Genomic DNA, 9,928 nt, shown 5'->3' with positions numbered 1-9,928 from the left:
AGCTTCCATCTCTTCATTCATTCTCCCTGGAGACTCCCCTAAGAGCGGCTCCCTGTTGCCCAGATAGACAACCCAAGAGGGGGGGTGAATTGGGTTTTAAAATAATTTTGCAATTAAAACGTTGTGGATGACTAATTAATGCTTTACCAAGATGATTAATTAATTGCTATGTGCTGTGAATGAAATGAGAGTAAAAGAAAGAGACAAACAATCACAAACACAAGGCTTTTATAGTGGTTCGGAGCTAACCCTTGCTCCTACGTCCACTCCCCAAGTCTCACTTGGGAATTCACTATAACCCCTTGGATTACAGCCGGTTGTTTTACAAGCTCACAACCAAACTTGTTGTTTTACGAGCTCACAACGAACTCGGTCGGTTTTCCCTGGCTCACCGACTAGAACCACCCCGATTGTTTTCCGGGATCACAATCGAACCCTTACACGTTGGTTTTACACTCGGCTCACCAACCAACCTCTACACCCTTGATTCAATCCCCCGATTGAACCAAGCAAAGACAAGATGGAAATAATGAAACAAACAGAAAAACAGAGCTTCTCAAAAGCAGATAAATAACAATATAAACTAGAGAGAAGTTAAGAGCCCTCAAACACGTTTGAGTTGGAGTAGAGTAGGGCTTCTTGAACTTGGATCTCCTCTTGAATGTCTGGTCGACTTGAATGCAGGAGGAGATCTCTTTCAATGTTGGGAAGAGGTAGTTGGATGGAGTTAATGGCGCTCTTCCTCTTTTCGTTGAAAAACCACTTGCAGAGAATGAATGCTTGATTTCTTTGAATGGAATGGTGTTCTCTGCCTTGCTACAGTCCTCTGTGGCTATTTAAGCCATCCCCCACGGAAACTAGCCGTTAGACACCTTTTTCTGCCCGTTCTGCACACTCTGCACAACCTGACAATATGTCCGTTGGGGGTCGGAGTCGACTCGCGCGATCAGGAGTCGACTCGGCTGTAGCGGGAGTCGACTCATGCTTTTCTGGAGTCGACTCGGCAACTGTTCCGGATTTGAATTAAAGTGCCTCTTCGACTGGGAGTCGACTCGACTTGACCCGGAGTCGACTCGCCAACTTCTGGAGCTGACTTGGCATTTTCGGAGTCGGCTCATCCATGAAATCCATGGAGCTAATTTTCAACTTGGCCCACTCGAGTCGACTCGACAATCCTGGGAGTCGACTCGGCGCTCAGAGCCCGAACTCCCGATCTTCTGTCTTTTGGCTCGTCCAGTCTTGGAGTCGACTCGGACTGTTCTGGAGTCGACTCGGCTCTCAGTTTCCGAAACATGGCCTTCTGCCTTTTTTGTAGCGCTGCCTTGGGTCGACTCGAGCTGTCTGGGAGTCGACTCGGCTCTCAGAGACAAAATCGGTCTTCTGTCTTTTTGGGGTCGCGCTGTCTCGGAGTCGACTCGCGCATTGCGGGAGTCGACTCGAATCTCAGAGTCCGAAAACTGCTCTCTGACTTTTGCCTTGTGAACCACTGAGAGTCGACTCTCGCTTTCTTTGGAGTCGACCTACCAACCATCGGAGTCGACTCGCGTTCCACAGGAGTCGACTCGAATCTCAGGGTCGAAATTCGCTCTCTGACTTTTCTGTCTGTAACTCCTTGGAGTCGACTCATACTACTCCGGAGTCGACTCGGTAAACATCGGAGTCGACTCGCGCACTTCAGGAGTCGACTCGCTGACAGGTTTTGAGTTGATGCTTTCTGCTCGTCTGTCTGTTCTCAGTCGGAGTCGACTCGTAATGATCCGGAGTCGACTCGAGCCCGTGCCAGTGATTCTGATACGCTTGGAGTCGACTCGTAATACTCGGAGTCGACTCGAGTCTCAGACTTTGGTTCAAACTGACTTCTTAACTTATCCAAAATATTATGAACCAAGTCTAGAAACACTTTAGACAAGATTTTCACTGAAACACTCAATTGAATTCATTAGTAAACAAGAGATATACTCAGATGCTTTGAGCTCATCAAAATCAAATAGGGTTATGATCAATCACTCCACAATCTCCCCCTTTTTGATGATGACAAAACATTGAGTATATGTAAAGTGAATTGCTCAATAAACAAGGAAATAAAATCCATAAATGAATTCAAGTGTCTGGTTATTTAATTTATCCAAGCTTGAAAGGTGTGAAACAATAAATTTTGGAATTAAAGCTCCCCCTTTCATTTGGAATTATATAAGCCTTCATATCATGCAATCAATTGTTTGGCTTATATATATTTAATGATTTAGCTTTCTTAAAAATTCAGATTCTCCCCCTCAACATATGCATTCAACTTTGTTTTGATTCTCTGAATTTCCTTTTAATGCATTGAAGTTTTTGAACTGAAATTTTTGGTTTTTAGAGGAAAATCTGTCAATTTGTTCTTGAGTAGGATTCAGCTAATCTCCGAATATCCCTTGAATAGATTCTGGAGATTACTCCATTAGGAGCCCCAACAGAGAGATAATGAGCCTCGAGGTACCAAATCCACTAAGAACAAATTATGTTTTAATTCTCATTTTGATTCTTTTATGTTGATTCCATTTACATATCTATTAATATTTCTCCCCCTTTTTGTCATCATATCAAAAAGGAGGTAAGCAGAACAAACAATCACTTAGAGATCAAATTGCACACAATTGAAGAGAATATGTCTACTCATTGTATTGATGTGTATGTAAATACATTTGAGAATACAATAAGTAAAGCAAAAAAGAATACATGTCAAAATAAACAAAAAAGCTAAGGCTCCTCGAGGATGTGGCTCCCCTCTCAATCTGTTCTGCTCATGGAGTGTGACCGCATCTGTAACATGCCTCGAGCTGGATAATGGCCGAGGTGGCCCTGCTATGTGTAGTGGAGCTCGGTCACCGACTTCTGAAGTGCGTCCAGCTTGTCGATGAGCACATTCGCCAAGCGCTCGGCCCCCTGAGTAGTGGTGCTCATGTCCTTCGGATGTCATCGCGCATCTTCCGAGTGATGCCGTGACCTCACTCATACTGGAGAACTGGCCTGGATCAGGCTCCGACGTTGTAAATCTCTTCCCGCACATGGGCCGTCATCTCAGTCACGGCTGTCAAGGAAGGGACCAACGCTGAGAAGGTGCAGGAGTGGGAGCAGGCACTGAACCCCGGAGCTCCCGAAGTAGATCATCTCGCAGATCTCGGACAATCTCCTGCCGCAACTCCCGGAGCTGCTCAGGAGCGATCCGGACCTCCATGGCTGAGGAGCTGAGGAGGAGGGTCCGGCTGAGGTGGTAGGAGCAGAAGTGGAGGGAAAGTCAGGATAATCTGAGTCTGGCTCAGGACTAGGGGAATGTCTGGTGGTATGTGTGGAGGTGGAAGACTTCCTAACCCAGGTCCCCTCTACCTTCCGAAACCCCATCCTGTGTAGGGTCCCCGGACGCATGCGATCTGTCCATCGCAATGCGCGAGAGGGTTCCCCCTCAGGAATGGGAATCTCGGCCTCCCTAAACAAAAGGGTGAACATCATGCCGTAGGGGAGGGTGAGCCTAGGTCTATCTAGTGGCTCACATAGATATCTATAAATAATTTGGGAAAGTTGACTGGGGTGTCCTGGAGAATATAGAACATAAGGGCGAGGTCCCTCTCAGAACAAATCGAAGCGCCAGTCTTCGGGAAGAGGGACCTAGACAGGATGCTCAGAGGATCCGCACCTCAACTGAAGTGAGCTAGCGGACCTCATCAAGGGGACTGGGGTGGATGCCCTAGAATGGCCGTAAGGGCCTCAGTCCTATCCTCGGGGTGTGGGAGCCACCCCAACTTGGGAAGATGGAGGACCTGAGTATGATATCCTCCGAAATGAATAATGGGACACCGGCTACCGTGCCCTCTATACCCCCATCCCCTGGACGGTACCGTAGAACTCCTAACTAGTCCAGGGTATGTGGGGAGATCTAAGGTGAGGAAATACTCTAAGCCCTGGGCCCTAAGTCTCTCTCCTATCGTAAAGCCCTCCCGGGAGAGATAGTCGAAATCGACGTATCTCCCGGTGGAGACCGCCTTCCCGGCGCACGGCCTCGAGGGAACCGCCCTCGGCGGGGAACGAGCCGGAGGTTGTGGCCTCGGGGATCGTTCCGAGCCTTGGAACGTCGCTCGGCCGGTCGGGTTGGGGCCTCTTCCGGCTTGGGACAACGGTTTTACGAGGCATGGTGACCTAGAATGGGTAAAACCTAATGGACGTGAAAGGTCGACGGAAAAAGCTAGGGACGGCCGGAGACGATCTAGGAGTCGGCTCTAGGGTTTTGAACAGTGGCGGCGGTGAAAATAAGTGTTTTCTAAACGATGGAGTTAGGGTTAAAAAGTCGGATCCCGACTGCGAGTCGACTCCTCTGAGTCGCGAGTCGACTCGACCTCGAGTCGACTCCAAAATATGCGCGAGTCGACTCTCCTTATTGCCTGTTAACCTCGAGTCGACTCCCGTCTGTATGCGAGTCGACTCCCCCTCTGCTGCCATCGATCTCGAGTCGACTCCCGCAAATGCGCGAGTCGACTCCCCCTTACGAGCCGACTCTGAAACTTGCTCGAGTCGTCTCGAACTCTGGCACGCACCTAAAAATCATGCTATGTTCGTGCCGAATGAGGGAAAATCACTAAATTATGATCTGATTTGATGATCATTGAAACGAAACTCTATTAATCACAATCTAATCATCAAAATCAATGAACTAGTGGAAAATACCACTAGGATGGATCAATCACTCCTAATCCCCTCCTAAGCACACTAAATCTCTCTTCACTTAGGGGTTTTGTAAAAATGTCAGCTAATTGATCATCAGTACAAACAAATTGTAGTGTCACATCACCATTCAGTACATGATCTCTTATGAAGTGATGTCTTATCTCAATATGTTTAGTTCTTGAATGCTGAATTGGATTCTTAGTTAGATTAATGGCACTTGTATTATCACAATTAATGGGTATTTTATCTTGTTTAATGCCATAATCTTCTAATTGTTGTTTGATCCATAAGATTTGAGCACAACAACTCCCGGCTGCAACATATTCAGCTTCAGCAGTAGATAATGCAACCGAGTTTTGTTTCTTGCTAAACCATGAGATTAAGTTTTCTCCTAGAAATTGACAAGACCCGCTGGTACTTTTTCTATCAAGTTTACATCCAGCAAAGTCTGAATCTGTGTATCCTATTAATTTTAGGCTAGATTCTTTAGAATACCATAAACCTATATTCTTAGTTCCTATTAGGTATTTAAAGATTCTCTTAACTGCAATTAGATGTGATTCCTTAGGATTAGACTGATATCTAGCACACATGCAAACACTAAACATGATATCAGGTCTACTTGCAGTAAGATACAATAAAGATCCTATCATACCTCTATATAGTTTCTGATCTACAGATTTACCTGATTCATCTTGGTCTAATTTGCATGATGAGCTCATGGGGGTGCTGATTGACTTGTTCCCCTCCATATCAAACTTTTTAAGCATCTCCTTGATATATTTGGCTTGATTGATGAAGATGCCTCCTTCAGACTGTTTGATTTGAAGCCCGAGGAAGTAGTTCAGCTCTCCCATCATGCTCATCTCAAATTCACTCTGCATCAAATCAGCAAATTCTTCGCAGAGGCGATTGTTAGTAGCACCGAAAATAATATCATCAACGTAAATCTGCACTAATAACATATCTTTGTTTTGCTTTTTCAGAAATAGTGTTGTATCTACATTACCCCTAGAGAACTCATGTTCTAATAGGAATTTGCTAAGCCTCTCATACCATGCTCTAGGTGCTTGTTTCAAACCATAAAGTGCTTTGTTCAATTTATATACATGATTAGGGTATTGATGATTTTCAAAACCAGGAGGTTGTTCTACATATACCTCCTCATTAATATACCCATTTAAAAATGCACTTTTTACATCCATTTGAAATAGTTTGAAGTCCTTAGAGCATGCATATGCTAATAATAATCTAATAGCCTCAAGTCTAGCTACAGGAGCAAAGGTTTCATCAAAATCTATACCTTCTTCTTGATTATAGCCCTTTGCTACTAGTCTAGCCTTATTCCTTATGACAATTCCATTTTCATCAAGTTTATTTTTATAAATCCATTTGGTACCTATAATTGGATATTCAGAAGGTCTTTCAACTAGATTCCATACTTTGTTTCTAGTAAATTGGTTTAATTCTTCTTGCATTGCATTTATCCAATTTACATCTTTTTCAGCTTCTTCTATGCGTTTAGGCTCAAAATGTGAAACGAAAGCTAGATGATTGTTTAAGTTCCTAAGGGATGCTCTAGTCCTAATAGGTTGAGACGGATCATCTAGAATTAATTCCTTAGGATGCCCGTGAGCATACCTCCAAGCTTTAGTTAGCCCATGATCTACTATAGTCTCTTGGCTTGATGATGCATCTTCAATTAATTTTTGACTGTTATCTTGTAATGTCATCTCGTCAATCTTTTCTTCAAGAATTTCCGTATCATCATCAAAATTAACTCTCTTACTAGAAGAGATATCACTAGAATCATCGAAGACAACATGTATGGATTCTTCTATAACTAGGGTTCTTTTATTAAAGACTCTATATGCTTTACTAGTTGTAGAGTACCCAAGAATATGCCCTCATCAGATTTAGAATCAAATTTTCCTAGATTATCTTTCCATTATTATGAACAAAACACCTACATCCAAAGATATGAAAATAGTTTACCTTTGGTTTTCTGTTTTTCCAAAGTTCATAAGGTGTTTTCTTTATAATAGGTCTCAATAAAACTCTATTTAATATATGACAAGAAGTATTAATGGCTTCTCCCCAAAAGTACTTAGGGAGGTTACTTTCACATAACATAGTTCTAGCCATTTCCTCTAGAGTTCTATTTTTCCTCTCCACAACTCCATTTTGTTGTGGTGTCCTAGGTGCAGAAAAATTGTGTGTTATCCCCTTTTTACTACAAAACTCATCAAATAAATGATTTTCGAATTCGGTACCATGGTCACTTCTAATAGCTATTACTGAAGTATCTCTAGCATTGGTTACTTCTTTATGAAATTTCTTGAAAACTGAAAAAGCTTGATCCTTATGAGCTAAGAACATGACCCAAGTGTATCTAGAATAATCATCTACAATAACTAGACCATATTTATTTCCACCTAGGCTTGTGGTTCTAGTTGGTCCGAATAGGTCCATGTGTAGTAGTTCTAGAGGTCTAGAGGTTGAGACACAATTTATAGATTTAAAGGAGTTCTTTGATTGTTTGCCAAATTGACATGCTTCACATATTTTATTCTTTTCAAACTTTAATTTTGGCAAACCTATCACGAATCTCTTTTAACTAGTTTAGATATTGTGTCCATGCTTGCATGACCTAACTTACGGTGCCATAACCAACTAGCATCATTGTCCTTAGTTTCATTAACAACTAAGCATGGGTTGTGTTTGGCAAGATCCTCAAGGTCTACAACATACACATTTCCACGTCTTATTCCTTTAAAAACTAAACTATTGTCATTTGGGTTTGTTACGATGCATAGTGATGGTTTAAACATAACATCATAACCTTTATCACATAATTGACTAATGCTTAATAAATTATGCTTAAGACCATCAACATATCTAACATTATCAATAAAAGTAGAAGGGGTAATTTGTACTTTACCTATACCAATGATGTGACCTTGGTTGTTGTCTCCAAAAGTCACAGCACCTCCCTTCTTAGCTTCAAGGGTGAAGAATTGATCCTTGTCACCCGTCATGTGTCTTGAACAGCCACTATCCAAGTACCAGCAATTTTTGTTGACCTTGGCTGCAAGACACTCCTACACAAGCAGATCATATAATCTTAGGTACCCAAGTTTTCTTGGGTCCTTCATGGTTAGTCATATTGGTTCCTTTTGGAACCCATACCCTTTTAATTTTTCTTTTAGTTTTCCTTTCCTATAGTCACATACATTTGCTTTATGTCCTACAGTTCCACAACAAAAGCAGGTTATTTTCTTAGTTTTGCTTTCTCCTGCTTTAACAAAGAAGTTACTAAGAAGTTTTTGCTTATTTTTAGGTTTATATCCTAAACCTGCTCTATTGAATACTGCTCGTTGACTATTAAGTATCATATTCATTTTTCAGAACTATATGTAAATTTTTCAACCAAGGGTTTGTATTTTTCAAGTTCTTTAGTTAGTGTTTGTTTTTCTGCTTTTAGATCATTCAGTTCTTTTGTGATACTCTCATTTATATGTTTATTGTTTTTGGGTTCTAATGTTTCTTTGTTCAGCCTTTCATTTTCTTTAGTTAAGGTATTATTCTTTTGTATCAAGATTTGGTTGCTTGTTTTAAGTTCTGCATTTTCTTTGGTGATACAATCCTTATCCTTAACTAACTTATCGTATTTATGTAGGTAAGATTGATTAGCTATTTTTAGTTCTTTATTCTTAAGATTTATGGCCTTATATTCAATCATTAATTCATTAAATGCATCATACAATTCATCAAAGGTAAAATCGAGATGCGTGTTGGATGTTACCTCATTTTCATTGGCCATGAAACAGAAATTGGCCTTTTCTTCTTGTTCCTCATCCGATGATGAGATGATGCGTCGGAGTCCGATAAGGTGGTGACAAGGGCTTTCTTCTTCTTGTACTTGCTGCCCTTCTTTAGTAAGGGACACTCAGCTCTGATGTGCCCCGGCTTCTTGCACTCATAACACCCAATCCCCTCATTTTCCTTTCCTTACCTTTATCCTTGCGATAGGAATTTGAGGGGCCTCTCCTTTGATGATAGGACTTCTTGTGGTTGATGAATTTTCTGAACTTGCGCACAAGAAGAGCCTCATCATCATCTCCCTCATGATCTTCTTCTTCACTGCTGCTACTGCAAGACAAATCTTTGTTAGATGATGTAGATTTGAGAGCTATTACCTTTTTCTTATGGGAGGACTCTTCTTCGCTGTGCTGCTTCATTGTTAGCTCGTGAGTCATTAGGGATCCAAGGAGCTCTTCAAGTGGAAGCTTGTTCAAGTCCTTAGCTTCTTGGATTGCCGTCACCTTGGCTTCCCATGACCTTGGTAGACAGCGAAGAATTTTCCTGACAAGATCACTGTTAGTATAGTTTTTGCCAAGGCTTTTTAGGCCATTGACAATGTCAGTAAACCTAGTGAACATGCTAGTGATTGTCTCATTAGAATCCATCTTAAATAGTTCATACTTATGAACTAATATATTTATTTTGGATTCTTTGACTTGATTCGTGCCCTCATGGGTCACTTCAAGTCTGTCCCAAATCTCTTTTGCAGAATTGCAAGTAGAGACTCTATTGAATTCATTCCTATCTAATGCACAGTAAAGCACATTCATTGCTTTAGAATTGAGTTGTGCCTTTCTCATGTCATGTTCATCCCAATCCTTTTCTAGTTTAGGTACAGTGACACCCTCTACATAGATGGATGGGATGTATGGTCCATTTACTACAATGGTCCACATCTCATAGTCTTGGGCTTGGATGAATATTCTCATCCTAGCCTTCCAATATGAGTAGTCGGATCCATTAAAGAATGGGGGTCTTTGGGTGGACTGACCCTCAATGTGGGAAGATCCAAATGGGGTTGTCATTTTGATCTTTTACTCTTAGGGTAGAAGAGTTTAGGCTCTGATACCACTTGTTGCCCAGATAGACAACCCAAGAGGGGGGGTGAATTGGGTTTTAAAATAATTTTGCAATTAAAACGTTGTGGATGACTAATTAATGCTTTACCAAGATGATTAATTAATTGCTATGTGCTGTGAATGAAATGAGAGTAAAAGAAAGAGACAAACAATCACAAACACAAGGCTTTTATAGTGGTTCGGAGCTAACCCTTGCTCCTACGTCCACTCCCCAAGTCTCACTTGGGAATTCACTATAACCCCTTGGATTACAGCCGGTTGTTTTACAAGCTCACAACCAAACTTGT

The sequence above is a fragment of the Phoenix dactylifera genome, unplaced genomic scaffold, assembly GCF_009389715.1.
Source record: "Phoenix dactylifera cultivar Barhee BC4 unplaced genomic scaffold, palm_55x_up_171113_PBpolish2nd_filt_p 000315F, whole genome shotgun sequence".
NCBI classification, from domain to species: domain Eukaryota; kingdom Viridiplantae; phylum Streptophyta; class Magnoliopsida; order Arecales; family Arecaceae; genus Phoenix; species Phoenix dactylifera.
Note: the sequence above shows the minus strand (reverse complement) of the source record.